Source organism: Phocoena phocoena, chromosome 14 (genome assembly GCF_963924675.1).
Source record: "Phocoena phocoena chromosome 14, mPhoPho1.1, whole genome shotgun sequence".
In the NCBI taxonomy this organism is placed as follows: domain Eukaryota; kingdom Metazoa; phylum Chordata; class Mammalia; order Artiodactyla; family Phocoenidae; genus Phocoena; species Phocoena phocoena.
Window position 1 is genome coordinate 56,485,660 of NC_089232.1, and position 21,649 is coordinate 56,507,308.

The 21,649-nt window shown below is 38.0% G+C and overlaps 1 pseudogene; it reads right to left on the reverse strand.

The window, feature by feature from the left end:
* Positions 1 to 20,422: 20,422 nt before the first annotated feature.
* On the reverse strand, positions 20,423 to 21,016 carry LOC136134216 (zinc finger matrin-type protein 2 pseudogene; annotated as a pseudogene).
* Between the last annotated feature and the right edge of the window lie 633 nt (positions 21,017 to 21,649).

Here is a 21,649-nt window from a genome sequence, read left to right on the forward strand (position 1 = left end):
ATTCTTCAGGTATTTCTCATATTTCTCATAGATACCTGCTCTGTAAATAGTTGTAGTTTAGTTTGCCCGTAGTGGGAGGTGAGCTCAGGGTCTTCCTACCCTGCCGTCTTGGCCAGCAACCTAAGTCATATTCTTTTTAATTTATTTGGGAATTACTTTTGTTGGAGGGAAAAGACGGGATCTTTAAACTCTAAACTACATCAAGAGTTCTTCCTCTTTAGCTCCACACTGAACAGGGAATCTCAAATCAATTTAATAACAAGAGAAAAGCAGTATTTTTAATTGAAAAATCTAGAAAAGTTATAACTCTAATTTTGAATTCCTGAGACGATATGTAAGAGAGAATGGAACTTTTGCAAATACTACCCACACAGTAGTATATCAGCAGAGAAAATGCTGAGGCGATAAAATGGGTAATTTTAATGCAGAAAAATATTTGTTTCCCAGAGTTTCTGGGTTTCAATTGATTGAATATACACAGAAGAATGCAAGTTTTTCTTATTTTTCTTTTAATCAGAATTCATAGCAGGTCATTCATTCATTCATTGACTATGTATTGAATACCTATTGTGTGCCTGGCAATGTAGATAAGTGGACTCAATAATTAAAAGAAACTCTTGAGTTGCTTATAGTTTTATAGGACAGATAAATAAATGAGCAGGCAAATAACATTCTGTCTTCTAAGTGCTATAATATGGGTATACAGAGGTGTTGTTGGAACTCAGAGGGGAAATATCAGTCTTGAAGAGTTTAGGGATGGTGTATGAGTGATGGAGACACTGAATATTTAAAGCCAGGGATGACACGTTCTGATGTTCACTTTAGAAAGTTGACACTGAACGCCAACTGGGGAACAGATTGAAAAGCAGTGAGGCTAGAGGAAGGGAAACCAGTCAGGTGGCTGTTGTCTTGTTAATAATAGCTCTCACTTAATGAGCGCTCACCATGTGCCAGACACTCTCCCAAAGCACTTTACATATGTTAATTTATTCAATCCTCACAGCAGTATTATGAGGTGAGTTGCGTATTTCTTTTTCTCATCTTTGCTTTGTAATAGAATAGAGAGATTAATAGTTTCCCAAGGTAGTACAGTTGGTAAGAGGCAGAGCTGGGATTTGAATGCAGTCAATCTGGCTCCAGAATCCATGCTTTCAAACTTTATGATATGCGTCTGCCTCACAAAGTTATCCAGAAGGGAGATTAATGATGTGAAAGAAGTGGCATTGGGGCTGGTAATGAGAGGATTCTTGGAAAGATACTAAGGAGCTAAAATCAACAGGGCTTGGTGCTTGATTAGATTAGGAGTCTAATGGAAAGGAAAATGTCATGAGACTTAAGTTTTTGGCTTGGACAGTTGGGTGAGTGGAAATTCCATTCATTGCAGTTGGGATCCCAAGAAATGGCTGGTTTTGTTGGAAAAAAAAATGAATTCTGTGTGTGCTGAGTTTGAGGTCTCTGTGGAATAGTCTAGTGGAAACATTAAGTAGAGTGTTGGAAATATGTGGAGATTGAGATCTGGGCTGGAGATATATATTTGAGAATTATTGGCGTATTTATACATATGTATGTATATATATACATACATACAAGCATATATACTATATATATGTATATATATGGTTTAAAATGGGTAAGGTCATACTAGGAAAAGTTTTAGAGTAAAATGAGAGCTAGAGAGAGAACCGTGGACAACTCTGACATTCAAAGGGAAGGGTAGAGGAGAAGATTCCACAAGGATACTGAGATGGATGGAACAGAGAAGTAGGAGGAACATGAAGAGAGCCACAGATACAAAAGAAGAGTTTTAAGAAGGAAGAAATGGTCAAAAGCGTCAAGAGAAGCTAATCTGAAGTCAGAAAATTCTCCACTTATTTAGCAATGAAGACGTTGGTAATTTTGGTGAGAATGGTTTTAGTAGAGTAATGATTGTAAAAGCTCCAAACTGCACTAGATTAAAAAGTAAATGGCAATTGAGAATGTATAGACAACGAATGTACATAAATCTTCAAGAGTAGTTTTGTAAATTTTCAGATGTTAACCTTTCTTTGAGTTGCTAAGTCATGTCTTATGAAAATAATTTGCAACCCTAGAGAACCAGACAGGATTATTTACCTACTGCGAATGAGCAGGTATCCTCTATTTAGTGAGAATTTGGGGTACCAATACTTCTTTCCCATCAGCATATCACTGGTACATGAAATTACCAGTGACATTAATATTAATCTGTTATTAATATTGCATGGCTTTGAGCTCATGATCCTGGGAAGAGATAAAAAATTAAGCTTCAAGAGATAAAAAATTAAGCTTCAAGTAGTTATAACCCTTACATGAAAACACACTTATTACATCTTTTCCTGGAAGTGGTAAGCAGAGAGCAATTTCATACAGGTAACCTAAGATGAAAGTCAGTGAGGGAGGAGGCATAGAATTGCGGGGAAGCAGCTGGAATTTAGTGCATGGAGGGAGTATCTGAGCAGAATAATAGCCCTAGGTGTGCATGCACGTATTTGGGTGTAGAGGAAGATGGGTAGCAGGTGATAGTCCAGGAGACAAACTGCAGTTTCTTCAGCTTCAGCTTTGCGTAGAGCTCACCCTATCTGCAAGCCTCTACTGCCCTGGCTGTGTGTAAATGACCACAGCTAATTAGTGCAACTTGTTAGTAGCAGTACACTTCATTAAGCATTTCTGAATACTCCTCAAGCTTCTCTTTGTGTCCTTAAGGGAGCAGTTGTTAAAAGGCATGTGGCTTGGTAAGAGTGGCTTCCTTACTTAGACGCAGTTTGAATGATGAAGAAGCAGCAGGAATACTGGCTATTTTGAGGGACAGGAATATAACAAATGACGAGATATTTATAGAAATATCTTTCATCCTCTTTATGAGTTTAGACAGTATTGACATTCAGAATGAATGCTTATCAACTCTGTGTGTGTGTGTCTGTGTCTGTGTCTGTGTGTGATTTTAAAGGTGTACTGTCCCCAGATCCTGGGTGTTTGTTAAAAGACATTGCTGATGGCCAGTTGAAACACCTCCAGAAGCACTTTTTAAAGGGTAGAGTTTTATTGTCTTCAAGCTTATATATCTTGAACTTGATAAGTTCTCAGACAAATAGAGTTTGACTACTACAAAGCTTTAGGAGACCCGTTTTAACCAGTGGTCTAGAACTTCTAGTTAGAACATTATTTGTTAATATGGACATGCTTAAAACATTGTTCTGTGACATGTGACAAGACTTTGTTTAAAAGATAATAAAATTTAGGGCTTCCCTGGTGGCGCAGCGCTTGAGAGTCCGCCTGCCGATGCAGGGGATGCGGGTTCGTGCCCTGGTCTGGGAAGATCCCACATGCCGCGGAGCAGCTGGGCCCGTGAGCCATGCCGCTGAGCCTGCGCATCCGGAGCCTGTGCTCCGCGACGGGAGAGGCCACAACAGTGAGAGGCCTGCGTACCGAAAAAAAAAAAAAAAAAAAAAAAAAAAAAGATAATAAAATTTAAAAATTGGTAAGAAATGATCAAACTTACAGTACAGTATGAAAATATATAACCGGTATTTACATATCCCCCTCTCTATTTGAAGAAATATTTAACCATATCATATTTGCTTCAGATCTCTGCCCTCTGTCTTCCTCTGTCCTCTCCCTCCTCCCTTGCCCCTTCTCCTCCTCCTCTTTCTTTCCCCACCCGCATCTCAAAGAAATACAAATTACAAATGCAGCTAAAGCACCATCCCTCTTCCTTCTTTGTCTCTCTTCTTCCCCAGAAGTTGGTGTGTATCCCAACGTCATGGTGTGGAGTGAAAAGCAAGTTGCGAAAGGATACGAATAGTTCATTCATGTCTGTGTAAATTTTAAAAACACACAGAACAATATTATGCATTGTTTGATTAAAGACATTTTTTTTTTCTTTGCGGTACGCGGGCCTCTCCCATTGCAGAGCACAGGCTGCGGACCCGCAGGCTCAGCAGCCATGGCTCACGGGCCCAGCCGCTCCGCGGCATGTGGGATCTTCCCGGACCGGGGCACAAACCCGTGTCCCCTGCATCGGCAGGCGGACTCTCAACCACTGCGCCACCAGGGAAGCCCTGGTTAAAGACATTTTAGTAAGACTCTTTCCCCATAATAAATAGAAAAGAACCAGTTCATGAGGATTTATATGTCAAAAGCAATAAACAACTTGCAACAAGTCAGGATATACTGAACTGACATATCCACTCAAGGACATTTTAGTATTCTAAATTATTAGTCAATAGTAATCTGTCTTGATACATTTAAGTAATAAGGATACTTTTAGTTCTAGAGCTATAACCGCTCCCATTTTATCAGTTACATATCTCTTTCAGTATATAAACCTAGAGCCTTATAGATGTGAAACATACTGCATAATAAAATGTTTTCCTTGGTTGGATTTAGCTAGTAAAATAAAGTAATTAAATGCCATGGCTTAGAGTTCCAACTGATTTACTTCAGTAGAAATGGCCTCATAAAATTCTCACCCAGTTGTGCAAGCTAAGTCTCCATTTTGTTGCATTTTAAATGATTTATAGGGATGTTAGGGGTCTGGGAAAATAGAAACAGCAGAACTATATAATATACCGAGGTTAGCTCTGTAAATAATTGGTCAAGGTATATGTACTTAAAAAACTTACAGATAATATTAACTATCTAGCGAGTCTTAATTTTCTCTATGAAGCATGCCTAAATGCATGACCCCAATGAACTCTTTTCCTCTTCTTAGCATTGAATTACATTATCTTTTGTTCTGCTTTGTTCACTATTTTCTGTGTTTACTTTTACTTTTCATATACCCATGGTACTTAGCGCAGTACTAGGCACAAAGTAGCTATTGATGATGAATTCTATTTTGCATGGTTTTAAATAGTTTTGAAATAAAAGAATTTGTCTTTAGGCATAGGATTATGTAAATAGGAAGCACAAAGGTTGTGGTCCTTTAGGAGAGTAAATTCCCTCCACCTGATCCACCTGATTCTTCGTTCCAGTTGTTAAGATACTAAGAGAAAAATTGTAGAGTAATCCTAAAGAAAACAGGATCCAAAAAAAGAGACTATAGGGTCTTTTGTATTGTATTATAATTATAATGCTCTTGGTTATTATTTGTGGTAAAAAAATGTTCAACTAAAGAACTGGAATCCATGATTCATTGAATAGTATCAATTCTTTGCCATTACAAACATGAAACCATTCTTATTTTTATTCTTTTTATTTGTTTCCTATAATTTTCAGCTATGGTCTTCTGACTTTCCCTTTCCTGTTTCTCAACAGAACTTGGTCAGATTGTGTAATTTCCTAGTCATATTAAGTTTTAAAGGTTTTGTCCAGTTTAAATTTCACTCAAAGTTCTACCTCTTCCCTTTTCCACATACCAGGCCCCAGAGTGTTAACATGGGAACGAAGGAGAAAGTGTCTTTACACAAGAGATCACTATGGTAGTCTCCTTCCTTTGAGTTACTGCTGCTTCTCTGGTTAACAAATATTAGTTATCTATACCCTCTGCGTGGCAGGTGTCCAAATGTTGGCTGCCCCGTGTGCATATAAATGTGTGAGGTGGGTCAGGGGCTTGGAGGAGCTTTGGGGCTTTCTCGCTGCACAGCTTCCTACCTTGGCATCTATGACTCCAACTTCATCACTTCTACCCATTTTTTTGCTTTAAATTGATGCCACTGATATGCACCCCACAGCCTCTTGCACCTGTGTGTATATGTGTATGTGCACACACATGTGTGTATTTGTGTGTGGTGTGTTTTCATCAAGCACTGACATTTCTTATGGTTGTACTAGCAAAATAGCCCAGCTACCATCCATCATGTCCATTTGATGTATGGGAAACGTACCCACCTTGAGCACCCCAAAAGTAGAAGTGAAGATTACTCACCTGTGGGGCACCCCACACCCTCTGCCTGTCATCTCTCTCCAGCTTCCTTTTCTCTTCCATAGGCACAGGGGTAGATCAGCAGCTCCCCTTTCTTGGCCATAATTCCACTACTGAATCGAATGGTGGTCCCCCTTTCTTGCAGGCATCCCCAATTTCTATGGTGATTCCCTTGGCATCTTCCCTCCTACCTGGCTTGTAGAGTTGTCTGCAGATGAGGATAGGAGGTAGGAAGAGTAGCCTCTTCCCCCTGTTGCCATCCCTCCTCAGCCTCCTTCCTTAGAGGCTGGGGAGGTGGGTAGGAATAGATGCCTGTGATAGTAAAACCATTTCTGTGGTCTCCTTGTGATCCCAGGGAAACTTTCTATCTCTAACCTTTGGTGGTTCTCTTCATATGTGGACTATGCATTTAGTGCCTCTTAGTTCTCAGGTTTTGGCCAAATTTGTTTACAAATTCTGTGTTGTAGACAGTTTCAAAAATAGCTCGCAATGGTCTCTTCCTCCTTTTATTCATGCCCTTGTGAACCACCCTTTCTTTGTGAGCGGACTGGACCTAGTAACTCACTTCTGATGCATAGCATCTGGCAAAAGTGATGGGATGTGGCTCTGTGAATTAGGTTATAAAAGCCTGGCACTTCCATCTTGTTTGCACTCTTTCTCTGGATCTTCTCACTCACTTGCATTAATGAAGCAAGCTGCCATGTGTGAGCTGCTTTATGAAAAGGCTCACAAAGCAAGGGACTGAGGGCAGCCTCTGGCCAACAGCTGTGAGGAAGTAATTCCTGCCAACAACCATGTTAGTGAGCTTGGAAATGAAACCTTCCCCAGTCAAACCCCAAAGAAAACCTTGATTGCAGCCTGTGACGCTGAAACAAAGAATCTACTTAAGTGGCACCTGGATTTCTGACTCATTTATTATCCTGTGAGATAATAAATGTTTTAAGTCACTACATGTTGGGGGGTTATTTGTTACACAGCAGTAGATAACTATTACACAGTGCTACTTCTCTTTGTATCTTCTTTACTGACTTTTCAAGGGATATAAATGTTTCAGATAACTGCAAATATGAGTGTTTAATTTGTACTCATCTAATATTCAATTGTTCTATAATGTAATGGTTTAATAAAGCTTATTTCTTAGGGATTTTTGAACTTCTTGTAGAAACTTGAAGTTTATTCTCCTCATTTTCCTTGTCTAGCAAATATCTTAATTATCTTTCTGGCAAGGCAAGATGGCATGTGACTTTGCTTCTGAGTTCTTTGATGGCAAGTCCAAGTAGTTCAGTAGATGACAAAAGTTTGACTAGAGGAAAGTGTTTTTCTTTAAAGCTTAATAGGTTCATTAGGAATACCAGGCTTTAACCCAATATTTGTTTTGAGTATAGCCCATCATTACAATACAGAGTTTTACTTAAAAAATTTTTAAGAAATATTTTCAGTCCCTTTTCTCTAATGCTATTCAAGAAAGGGGCAAGATGAGAAGGAAAACAGGTTTTCCCTCTTCCTAACCTAATGTACACACCTGACTTTTCTCCTTGAAGTGTCTGAAATATACTGTCCTTGAAACAAAAAACGTACCAGATTGAGTCCCTTGGGAATTTTCCCAGTTGTTCTGCTATAAAATTTCCCTTGCTCCAGATATCATGAGTATATATTTAAAATTACTACTGTTTAGAGCAGGCAGGCAACATATATTCTTTTTTTTTTAATAAGTGTTCTGTCTTTTCTTGTCTTTTATTCTGTGTGTGTTCTGTCCAATAATATGTACATTAGATAGCACATCAATCCTCCCAGGATCCTAGGGCTTGAGGAAAAATTATGTCCTCTAGTCCATTTAATGGTATTCAGACTGTATTTCAGAAAACAGCCATTTAGTCTTAGTTTTAAAACTCATGTGAGACATCTGTTTACGCTACATTGGTAATGTACTTTTGTATTTAACATTGTATTCCAGTACTTCGGGTAAAGGAAACAAGGATAATTTCGTCATTTGTTAAAACAATGTCCTGGCTCTTCTTCTGGGTTATATGCTTCTCTTCACAATTCTGCTCTCAGACCTGTGAGCATCTTTCATTCAATCGATCTTTCCAACTTAGGAGGAACTCCCTTTTCTTCTCTGAATGGTAGTTTTCAGAACTCAGTCTAAGTTCCTCCAAAAAGCCTTTTAATATTCTTCCACTCATCTCTTCTTTCTGATTTCCTACTGCTATGGATCTTTTCCTATAGAATCTTATATTTATTTGTTCATAAATTATTTCAGATTTCTGAATGTTTGTATGTCCTAACTTAAGCATTGCAGTCAAAACCCATGCCTCTTTTATGTAGTTATTTTTCTCTAGACTAAAAGGGACAAGGAATTGGTAGAACTTTAAGTATTGGAAAGTTGATGGGATGGGTATTTTGGAATCAGGCTATCTGCCCAGTCTCTCAAATAACATCTCAAGAACAAAGTTATGTGTGGGTGAGTGTGATTTCAGTAGGGAACATTTCCTACTTTCTCATACCCTATATGTCTCTGCTGGACCCCATTATACTTCAAGATTTCCCCTTACCAGTTCATTGATTACTGAGCCAATCAACATAATTTTAAAATATAGTTCTGATCTTAGCAAGATTATTGTGTATGTGTTATATTGAATTTATAGAGTACTCAACTTCTGTTCAGTTGTCAGTTTTTCTCTTCAGCTTTCTTTGGTAGTCACTCATGGATCCAATCTATACATAGCATCTTAGTTATAACTTTTTAAAAGACCCTTGAAAAGTCACTCACAGGATATAAAGATGGCTATCTGCTAGAACTGAAACCTATGGGTGCTGGTGACAGTTCACACAGAAGAGGAGGACCAGGTTAGGCATCCCTCCCAATGTTAGCCTAAATGAGATTTCAGTAGTTCAAGCTTAGGGTGTATGTGTGGGTGTATGTGGTGTGGGAGAGAGGGAGAGAAAGGGAGAGAAAAATTGAGATGCAGTGTTATCAATATAAGTTAGTAATAGTGTGACTTTTCTGGAGCTGAATATTCAAATATAATGATAAATGATTCATGAAAATTGAACCGAAAATATTGACCAAATTTGCTGACACCAAAAGGTATAAATGCAATCATTTATTTGACATGAAAAACTGTTTTTCCTTTAGGAATTGGAAATATACAAAGACTTCAAAGTTGGTAAAGTGCCGAATATTTAGAGGGAGTGAAAAAAAAGTCCATCCAGATATTTGCGAGTGTTTGAATAATTAGAATTGTGTAGACAAGACATCTATTTGAATTTTCAGGTTAGATATATTTTATTATTATGTAACCGAAGGTCTGAGACTTAAATCCCACAAATATTTATTAACTGCCTCTGATAATTATATGCTGAGGGAAGATGAGAGAGATGATAGAAGATGAAGGAAGAAAGGTCGCCTTGAAGTCTTAATTTTATTTTTTATAAAATGAAGAATCTTAAAATGTCTTGAATAGTAGAATGATATACAATATACTTTTAACATTTTATTTAAAAAAAGTTTCCTACCGTAGAATTGGATTTTCTTCTGTACAGTTCTGTTCATCTTAACACGTGTATAGATTAATGAATCTCACCACAATTAGGCTACAGAACAGTTTTGTCACCCCAGAACTCCCTTGTGCTACCCTCTTAGAGTCACAGTGTTACCCACACCTAACCCCTGACAACCACTGATGTGTTTCCGATAACTGTAGTCTTTTTTTTTTTTCCTTTTTGAGAATGCACTATAAATGGAATTATAGAGCGCATAACTTGTAGGGACTGGCTTATTTCACTCAGCGTTATGCTTTTGCGGTGTGTGTCAATAGTTTGTCTCTTGTTATTGCTGAGTAGTATTCTACTTCATGGATGTACCACTGTTTATGAATCTACTGTGTACTGAAGGATATTTGGGATGTTTTCCGTTTTGGTGATTATGAATAGAGCTACTATACACATTCTCGTGTATAGATTTTCCTGTGAATGTGAGTTTTCATTTCCCTAGAGTAAATCAGAGTGGGATTGCTTGTAAGTGTATATACAACTTCATAAAAAATTATAAGAAACTGCCTAACCTTTTTTTCAGAACAGCTTTCCTATTTTGCATTCTTACCAGCAGTATATAAGTGTAGTTGCTCTGCATTCTCCCAAAACTTAATAGTTCAATAAAAAATTAGCCATTCTTGTAGATATATCTCATTTTGAGTGATATCTCATTTTTGAGTGATATCTCATTTTGATTCTAACTTGCATTTTTCTAATCGTTAGTGATGAACAGATTTTCTGTTAGTTGAACAGATTTTCTGTTAGTTGAACAGATTTTCTTGTGTTTATTTGCCATCCATCTATATCTTTTCAGGTGAGTGCCTGTTTAAGCTTTTTGCCCATTTAAGATTGGGTTGATTGTTTCCTTAACCATTGAGTTTTGAGAGTTCTTCATATTTTTGAAAGCTCTGACATTGGTATCAATGCAGACAGGAGATCAGGCAAAAATATCTAAAGGCAGAGAAAGAAGGAAGGGAGCGGTAATTGATTTTCTACTAAGTAGGCAAAAATATCTAAAGGCAGAGAAAGAAGGAAGGGAGCGGTAATTGATTTTCTACTAAGTATGGCTTCTTATATTGTGAAATGTTCTTGTACATCTGTTAATATTTTGGATCAATGCTTATTTCTTGTTTCTGAGTGTCTGCTTGAATAGTGAATTATTGACTTACTGCTTTTGATAGACTGCAGCTTAATGATAGCTTTATATACTTGATTCTCCCAACAACCCAGATATTACCACTCATATTTCACAGGTAAGGAAACTGAAGGGCTCAGAGAGACCTCCACTTGTCCAAGGTCACTTAGATGGGAGAGCTGGAACTGGAACCCAGCAATGTGGTTTCCACACCACGTCCTCTTTCCATGGTCCCAGAACAGCTTGAAAAGTAAAATTTATTCCATTATCATCTGGTCAGTTTGGGAGGGCAGAAACCATGTGAGCAGACCATTCATTAACCATTTATCCCCAGTACATGTATGTGGCATATAGTTTTGGTGACGGTCTAAGGTTCTTGGGTATTTTTCTGTTTGAAACGCAAGACCTGATCTTCAGTATTCGGCTCCAAACTCACATGATATCCCCAATCCTGTTTTAACCATGTGCTATTTAATAGCTATTTGCTCGTTTACAATTAGAACTTATTCATAATTTTTTTCCATTGAAAAGTGCCAAAGTAAATTTATTTAATTTTTATTAAAAGAGATAGAAAGTTCTGTACAGATTAGTAAAATTATATGTAAAACTGGTTACAGTTTAAAAATAAAAGATAGCTGGAACCACAACACAGCCTAATAAATTGGAACATTATTCTAAGCTTGGATGTGAATTACATAAAATGACTTGAGGAAAATCATATTTTCCAAACCTAGCAGATGTTATTATGCCTCTCAAATCCATTTCCATTTTTTTTTTTTTTTTTACTCCTCTGAATACAAATTTCCCCAACTGGTGTTTATGGTCTTTGGAAAGTCATTTAGCTGTTCCCAAGGACAGAGATGGTATTAGAAACTTTGTATAGTGGTGTACAAATAGCTAAGTGGAAGAGCTGGGAGATTACCCTCCATGACTGACCCCTGCATTGGGTTAAACCTCCATTCTTTACAGACTAAAGAAAAGTATTTTTCCCTGTCCCTCGCTGGAGAATTATGGAATTATAGAGGAGTCTTTGCAACATGATTAGACCACGAAATTTGAAGGAGTGCTAAACTTACCTGGGCTTAGGAAAGCTTTTCTAGGAATATTGCCCTGGCAAAGGTGAGGTATTTTCATCAGATTTATTAGCCAAGAGAGAAAAGCTTACTTTAATGTTCGCAGTGGCCCCAGAAGTTATTTCTCTCTATCTGCCGTGGAGGAAAGTAATTAAATTATTGACGTTTGTTGGCCCCTACATGCAACTCCTTTTTCATTTATATTGTTCATACACCCAATGTAAATATTCCAGACTTCAAGTAAATCAGTGACTCAGGACCAAAGATATATTAGTTTGACTCGCGCTGCCAATGTTTTCATTCCCTCCAAGGAAAGTGGTATGGACTGATTTTATCTGCTGCCAACATTAACCCCAGTGTAATTAAGTTCACAATATTTAAATATGTATTTCCAGGGTTTGAAAATTCCCCTCCCTAGGATTGCTTCAGGAATGTAAACCAATCTTTCTTTAATTACCACGCTCTAAACAATATTGAAGGGTAAATACAAAGGCCCTCCTATCCCATTACTGACCCTGTGTGCAGCCTGCCTGGCACAGAGGGGGAAATGGGGGGTCCAGGAAGAAGGGCTGGAGATCTGTATTCCTGAAGTCATGCTCTAAATATGATCTTGGAAAAAAAAGTCTTATCTCTCCATTCCACTTCTGTTCTGGGGCTCCTTGTTCTGGGGTCAGATGAGTTCCATCTGAGAGTCTATACTAGGCTGATATCATATAAAACATTATTGGGCATTTTGCACGCTTCTCCTCCCCCCAAAATACTTCATGATCCAAATATTTGGTGAAAATATTTCCAGATTATATTGAAAGCAATAAAGTGGATTAAAAACAAAGAATTCTGTTGAAATTAGATTTAGAAAATGTCGTTCTGGAAACTTTGGAGAACACCTCAATGAAGTTTTAATAAGAACATTCTTTGGTGTTCCCTTAACTGACAAAGCACTTAGAGATGATCCTTCTTCTATCTGAGATATTAGGGAAAGAGCACAGAGGGTTGGTTTCCACAGATAACTGTTCGTTTCACTTTGCTACCTTGATAAACTTTGCAACAGAACTGCTAAGGAGCAGAGAATCCAGTGATTTGAGATCTCTCTAAAGAGAAAGTATAAACTGTGGTTTGCGAGCCACTGATGGAATAATTTAGGACAAGTCCTTTCTTGTTCCCTTTTAAGATGGTGGCAAAAAGACATTTTTCAGGGGCTACTGCAACATACTTGAGTGGCTTTGATTTGCAGTGTGAAGCTTGGAGATCACACTAACCTGGACAGGGGGAAAGCTTGATGTTGCAGAGAAGCTGTTTTACTTCTTGGTACTTACATGTGTAGTACAACACGGCACTTCCAGTGTTCTTAATAAAGGGCTTCCTCAGTGAATTAGTGGGGGGGATCTCTGTTTCACCACCAAAACTTTTAAACTATTTACTCCTTAGACAAGCTGTAGCAAAGTAATAAAATAGTCCAACTGGGAAAACACCCAAAACAGCATGTCTGCTTTAACGAAAATATTTTGGATCTTTTAATGATATGAAATTGCTGTTCATCTCCTTTTATTACTTAAAAAAATGCTTTAGGGTTTTCATTTTCTTATGGACAGAAGGGGAAATAGCCAAATATAGTCATTTAAAAAATTTTTTTATTGGAGTATAGTAGACTTACAATGTTGTGTTAGTTTCTGCTGTAGAGCAACATGTATCAGTTATACATATACATATATCCACTCTTTTTTAGATTATTTTCCCATATAGGCCATTACAGAGTATTGAGTAGAGTTCCCTGTGCTGTATAGTAGGTCCTTACTAGTTATCTATTTTATATATAGTAGTGTGTATATGTCAATCCCAGTCTCCCAATTTATCTCTCCCCCCAGCCCCCCATCCCGCTTCCCCCCACCACCCCGGCAACCATAAGTTTGTTTTCTACATCTGTGACTCAATTTCTATTTTGTAAATAAGTTCATTTGTACCATTTTTTTTTTAGATTCCACATATAAGTGACATCTTATGATATTTGTCTTTCTCTGTCTGACCTACTTCACTTAGTATGACAATCTCTAGGTCCATCCATGTTGCTGCAAATGGCATTATTTTGTTCTTTTTTATGGCAGATGTCATTTTTGAAGAGAATAAAGGGGCATGGTCCATTGCATAATTCCAAAACAAATGACACATTGTTTAATGCATACAAGGAATGAGATAATGGGAGAATTTAATTACTTGGCAAAATGCTTAATGTAATAAAATAAGAGAAGAGAATTGGCTTTAGGATGAGGGCATGTCCACAAGTATCGTGGTGCAAGTGGTTCATGCTGTCTATTTTTGTCCAGTGTGTCAGGGAATTTACAAGCAAACTGACAGTTTTAAATTTCTGCCTTTTCCCCATGTCCTACTACTTAGTCCACACAAATGCCTCACAGTCTTGGTGTCAAATAAAGGCAGTCTCACTTGACTCTGGGGGATTAGTAAATAATCTTTCCATACATAGAGAGCTTGCGCAGAGCCCCCAGGCCTGGAATCTCTTTGGTTTATTTCATGAAAATGTTTTCTTCCTCCTTTTGAGCAAGATAGGCTTTAGCCAGTTTGAAAATAGTTTTGCAGTTAGTTTGTAATGTCTTTTTTATTCTGATGGATTAGGAGACATACACACACATACGTTTAGTGCATGAATTCTTTCTACTTCTGGACATTACATTATTATCGTTATTATTCAGTATTGGTAACATGGCTGTAGTCAAATGTATACACAGAGGAAGTAAGTATTAAAAATGAATTTAGAATTTTATGGGAACCATTAGGGTGTTGGTAAGGATGCTACAGAGAGATGCCTTGTATACTGTGGATCACATTTTCCTGTTTCGGTTTGGATTGTATTTCCAATTAAAACAGGCTCCTGAGCTTTGTTAAGTTTGTGTTTAGATTCTGAGCCTGGGTTTGGCTAATTTTTCCTGGTGACAACTCTGCTATAGTCCCTAACATTTGATTTTAGCCACCACCAGCTGTAGTGTGAGCTGGCAACCTCAGCATTGGGACAGTGCACTGAGACTCCTTGGATCAAAACATTTATATAAATATTTACACAAATATTTCAGATTTCCAAACTGCTGTGCCTACCTTACCCTCTTTCCCCAATTTCCTACTACTTTAAATATGTTCTTTCCTGGCAAAACAAATTTTATGAGGGCAAGATTTGGTTTCTCTGCTAGGCTTTCAGAAACTTTACAGAGAATAAAAGTTTAATGAGTTTTGCTCTTAATGAGAAAAATTCCAATAATGGAAATGGCAGGTTTCTATAGTTACACATTACGTTTTACACATTTAACAAGAGCGAAGCTCTTAAGCAAGAAGGAGCATAAATTGTTTTTATTACTATTCATATAATATTACTTCCCACTCACAATAAAGTACATTAAAATTTAATCAGCTAGTTAGCAAATGCACCTAACGATAATTCTCCAATCATGCTGTTCATATTTAGATCTCCACTCTGATGTTTCTTTCTTTGTTCAGAGGCTAAAAAAACGCCTTCCTTCAACATTGTGTTGGTGTACCATTTTCACAGGCTAATACCATACAGAAAATTAGTTCCTGTAAATTATAATTAAATAGTTTTTCAGGCTTCTTCTGCAATCATCTATAATTAATATGCAACATAAATTTCAATGAGTAGAATAGTAAATAAGTTTTAATACTCAAACTATAAAATTGGGGCAAAACTTTCCGTATGTCCCTAAAATCTTATGTTTTCAGTCACTGGTGGATTTTGTGAACTATATCTTTATCAACAAAGTAGAGACTTCTAATCTAGGATAATGGTTCTCAGTCAGAGGCAATTTGGCCCCCTTCCCCAGAGGATAAGTGGCAATGTTGGAAATTTTTTGGCTGTCGTAACTGGGGGGTGCTACTGGCACCTGATGAGTAGAGGGCAGGGATGCTGCTACACATCCTACTAATGCACAAGCCAGCCCTGCCCCCGCTTCGCAACACACATATAGAGAGACACACACACCAAAAAATTCTTAGGTCCAAGGTGTAAATCGAGCCATGATTGAGAAATCTTCATCTAAGACAATATCACAAAATCATTTTGTAATAAATAAGTTGGGTAACCAAGATACGTTAACTTAAGTATTAAAAGTTATTCCTTCGGTTTTGGAACCAAGTAAGATACTACTGATTGTACATGAATTTTAACTTAATGTCTTGGTCAGGGAGGAAAATGTAGAGCAATGAAGAAAAATAAATAAATAACCGTAGCGTTTTGTTTACATTAGTAGATCAAACTTGTTTTCAAGTGTTAATTCTCCCAGGGTTCTTCAAGTCAGCTTGAGTAGATACCTAAGTAGAAGAAAATGTCAGTGTAACTCTGTGTGACAGGCTCTTGAAAGCTCTGTTGAAGAGCTATAACTGAAGAGAAAATGTGTTGTAACATAGTTTCTTAGAATAGAAGTAGTTGTCAAGACTGAAAAGGTTATTTGATTAAATCTTACTCATCCTCAGAGGGTTACAGATTTACTCTGCTTCCCCAAATAAAAGTAATAGATATCTTTTTTCCCTAAAGCTCTTAAAGAGCAAAGTATTTTAACATTTCTTGATTGTTCTACATAATCATTATCAATGCATACTTAAATTCTTTTAAGAAATTATACTTTTGAACAACTCTGAAGTTTCAGATAAATGCTCCTCAGACACAGAATATTAAAACTCAGTTTCCTCACAAACAAAACTAATTCCATAGAATACATTCTGCATGGAGGCAAGAACCTTGGCTGCCGTGAAATTAGCTTTGGTTCCCAACACCTGGAGCAGTCCATCCTGCATAAAATGAATTCAGGAAATATTAGTGAAATTAACACCCTGAAACTAGTTGTGCCAGTCTGTGGACTACTCTGTAAATGTGCCTATATTTAAGCAAGTAAAATATGCATTCAGAAGAGGCTACTTAGAATTAGAAGCAGTATCAAAGAGTCTACAAATTTTGTTATATATTCAAAAAGCCTAGAATAAGCAAGTCTAAGGTAGTGGCTTCCCTAACCCGAAACTTTTTTAAGCACTTGTGGCTCGTATTTGCCGTTGAGACCACTTTTTCTCACTTCCTTTACCCAGAAATGTCGTGCGGGTTGTAAGGCTATAGACATTACCGCAGTGACGTAACAGCATAACTTACACTCGTTGCTACAACATCCCCACCCGGTGTACTGTAGAGTGACAGCTGCCACCAGCACGGCATATACTTACACAAAACAAAGCCTCACCCAAACCGGAAACACGCTAATGCCTTCAAAAGTATTTTATCCATTTTAACATTTATTCCTTTGGCTCTTTTAAGAGTTTAACTTAGGTAATCAATTTTGAAGTGCATTTAATTAATTCTATTTTTCCCCCTGCACAAATTGTAACTCAAAGCGGACTAGGAGCAATCAGAACTTACTTGGGTACTTCATCTGAAATGAGTGAATGGACAATACCTTCACTCCTGAAGTTATAACTTCTACCTATACTCCTACCTTTTAACTCCAGTCCAGCCTTCTCAAGCAGCTCTAATGCTACTTCTCTAACTTTATCCTGGAAAACTCTATTTGGGTCTCCATTGGTTTCCAGTTATACTTGCCTGGAGGTAAACTCACTGTATTTTCCCCCACCCAAACCCGATTTTCTACCTTTAAATTTCACCTAAGTGAATTGATTTTCTGTTTCTTTAAATGGCAGAGCCTGCAAATCACAATTCAGTACGTATCCACTATTCAGCCTTGTTTCTCAGCAAATTACAATTTCCATCACTAAGAAACAGATTAAGTTTTTCAGGACTCATGCTTATATTCTATTGTTGATTACTCATGTCACATGGTTAGCAATTGGCCATTTAAAAAAAATTAGGCAGGATATAAAATTAATGCACAGAAATCTCTTGCATTCCTATACACTAATGATGAAAAATCTGAAAGTGAAATTAAGAAAACACTCCCATTTACTATTGCAACAAAAAGAATAAAATACCTAGGAATAAACCTACCTAAGGAGACAAAAGACCTGTATGCAGAAAATTATAAGACACTGATGAAAGAAATTAAAGGTGATACAAATAGATGGAGAGATATACCATATTCTTGGATTGAAAGAATCAACATTGTGAAAATGACTCTACTACCCAAAGCAATCTACAGATTCAGTGCAATCCCTATCAAACTACCACTGGCATTTTTCACAGAACTAGAACAAAAAATTGCACAATTTGTGTGGAAACACAAAAGACCCCGAATAGCGAAAGCAATCTTGAGAAAGATAAATGGAGCTGGAGGAATCAGGCTTCCAGACTTCAGACTGTACTACAAACCTACAGTAATCAAGACAGTGTGGTACTGGCACAAAAACAGAAATATAGATCAATGGAACAGGATAGAAAGCCCATAGATAAACACACACACATATGGTCACCTTATCTTTGATAAAGGAGGCAGGAATGTACAGTGGAGAAAAGACAGCCTCTTCAATAAGTGGTGCTGGGAAAACTGGACAGCTACATATAAAAGAATGAAATTAGAACACTCCCTAACACCATACACAAAAATAAATTCAAAATGTATTAAAGACCGAAATGTAAGGCCAGACGCTATCAAACTCTTAGAGGAAAGCATAGGCAGAACACTCTATAACATAAATCACAGCAAGATCCTTTTTCACCCATCTCCTAGAGAAATGGAAATAAAAATAAACAAATAGGACCTAATGAAACTTAAAAGCTTTTGCACAGCACAGGAAGCCATAAACAAGATGAAAAGACAACCCTCAGAATGGGAGAAAATATTTGCAAATGAAGCAACTGACAAAGGATTAATCTCCAAAGTTTACAAGCAGCTCATGCAGCTCAATATCAAAAAAACAACCCAATCCAAAAATGGGCAGAAGGCCTAAATAGACCTTTTTCCAAAGAGGATATACAGATTGCCAACAAACACATGAAAGAATGCTCAACATCATTAATCATTAGAGAAATGCAAATCAGAACTACAATGCGTATCATCTCACACCGGTCAGAATGGCCATCATCAAAAAACCTACAAACAATAAATGCTGGAGAGGGTGTGGAGAAAAGGGAACACTCTTGCACTGTTGGTGGGAATGTAAATTGATACAGCTACTATGGAGAACAGTATGGAGATTCCTTAAAAAACTAAAAATAGAGGGCTTCCCTGGTGGCGCAGTGGTTAAGAATCCGCCTGCCAATGCAGGAGACACGGGTTCGAGCCCTGGTCTCGGAAGATCCTACATGCCGCGGAGCAACTAAGCCCACGAGCCACAACTGCTGAGCCTAAGTGCCACAACTACTGAAGCCCGTGCGGGTAGAGCCCATGCTGTGCAACAAGAGAAACCACCACAATGAGAAGCCTGCGCACCACAATGAAGAGTAGCACCTGCTCGCCACATCCAGAGAAAAGCCCATGTGCAGCAGTGAAGACACAACACAGCCAAAAATAAAAAACAACAACAAAACCCCAAAAAACTAAAAACAGAACTACCATACGACCCAGCAATCTCACTACTGGGCATATACCCTGAGAAAACCATAATTCACAAAGAGTCATGTACCACAGTGTTCATTGCAGCTCTATTTACAATAGCCAGGACATGGAAGCAACCTAAGTGTCCATCGACAGATGAATGGATAAAGAAGATGTGGTACATATAAACAATGGAATATTACTCAGCCACAAAAAGAAACGAAATTGAGTTATTTGTAGTGAGGTGGATGGACCTAGAGTCTGTCACACAGAGTGAAGTAAGTCAGAAAGAGAAAAACAAATACCGTATGCTAACACATATAAATGGAATCTAAAAAAAAAAAAATGCTGATGAAGAACGTAGGAGCAAGACGGGAATAAAGATACAGACCTACTAGAGAATGGACTTGAGGACACGGGGAGAGGGAAGGGTAAGCTGGGACAATGTGAGAGAGTGGTAGTGTATATATGGACGTATATACACTAGCAAATGTAAAATAGCTAGCTAGTGGGAAGCAGCCGCATAGCACAGGGAGATCAGCCCGGTGCTTTGTGACCAGCTAGAAGGGTGGGATAGGGAGGGTGGGAGGGAGGGAGACACTAGAGGGAGGAGATATGGGGATATATGTATATGTATAGCTGATTCACTTTGTTATAAAGCAGAAACTAACACACCATTGTAAAGCAATTATACTCCAATAAAGATGTTAAAAAAGTAAAAAAATAATAAAATAAAATTAGGAAAACATTGGCTGTCAGGTAAAAGATCCCCTAGATCTTTAATATTGGTTTATGAATCTTTATTTGCTGGTATGAGGAACGTTATAGGAAAGCTAAAGTTCTGCCAAGTTACTTTCAGTTAAAAAAAATCCATGAGGACAAAATATAGTCAATAATAATACTTGACATTGGTCCAGGATAGCTTCCCATTAAATTTTGAATTGCAATATACTCTGAGAACTACGGTGAAAAACTTAGTTTAATCCACTTTACACGTTTGGAAAGGCAGGTACGCAAAGACTGTGCTTTTTTTTTTTTTTTTTTTCCCAGAAGAGGTGTGTTTTCTTTATTGGGAAGTCAGATGATCAGAGGTCCTCTGTCTCCAGTGAAATACTGAGGCTGAAGGAACATGCCACACCACATTCCTTTGCATCTTGTGCTCTCTCCCAAGGTAGAGGGAAACCACAAACACCCACCCTCTAGCCCTCCCCACTGCCAGTCTTAAGGACTTTCCCCAGTACCTCCCAAAAGATGATGCCCACACACACACACAAAGTCAGGCCTGGCAAAAAGCCAAGCATAGAAAGCCTCAGTAACTCTTCTTGGTGGAACCAAAGCCAGAGAAGCCCATCACAGCTGCCATCTCATCCTCCTCCTGAAATGTCAAGTCCTCCTCAGCCCTCCTTTTCTTCTCCTTCTGTTTCTCTTTCTTGTAGGCTTTGGCCTTTTCTTCCTCTGAGTTCCTTCATCCTTTCCTCAAAATCATATTCCTTCTGCTTCTCTTCATTTTCTTCTTGTTGACTTCAAAACGTTTCTTCACCTGATCCAAAGTGGAACGTTCCACACGCATAGACATGCCCAGGTTTCGCTGATGTTTCTTTCCATTAATGTGATCCAGGAAGTTGATGGAGTCTTTCACCACACAGTCACAGACATTGCAATAGTATCCTCCCATCTCAGACTGTGGGGTGGTCTTGGTAATGACGGTTGTTTTCCCAAGTTTGGATTCCAGGTCCACCTTGGAGTCCCGATGCCGGAGAAGCTCGCGCGTGACTGGCTGCACTGGTTTTCCATCCTTCTTTTCTCTCTCTTCTGTGAGCGTCTTCTCAGCAAGCTTCTCATATTCATCTTTGGCCCACTTTCGGTGAAAGTCCAAGTTTTTTGTCCCACTGCCCGACGCCATCTTCACTGCGAAGTCAGACTGTGGTTTTTAAGAGTCATCCAACAAATTGAGAGGAAGAACCAAGATTCAGTTCATATTTATATATTTCCAATTCAGTGTCTCTTCTAAATCCTATTGCTTTCCATCTTTGAAAAATTGTGCTTAGTGGGAATTTAGGATTAATTTTGTTTTTATGTAGTCCTCTGAATATACCATGCTCCTTCCTGTCTCAAAGCCTTTGCACGTGACATTTTCCTGCTTGAAATGTTCCCTGCTTTCTCACAGTCTCATTTCCCTTCAGCTAATCAAACTGCCTTCATTTTCAGATCCCGGTCCCGGCATCTTTTCTTTAGGGAGCCTTCAGTTACATCCTGTATTAACTCAGATGCTTGCTGTAGATATCTGTAATATTTTCAAAACATGTCACAGTGTTCTGTTTTTCAGTTTGTGTGTGTGTGATTATTTGTGTAATGACTTTGTTTTCCCCTTAGACCATAAGCACTGTAAGAGCAGAGCTTGGGTTGATTTTGTTCTCCATTGTATCTGCAGGGGAAAGTATGCCTAGTACATACTAGAAAAATTAAACTTATAAAGGTATACGATACTTGAATAAAGATAATATCCTAAAGGAAATTGTATTTAAATTGTAGAAGA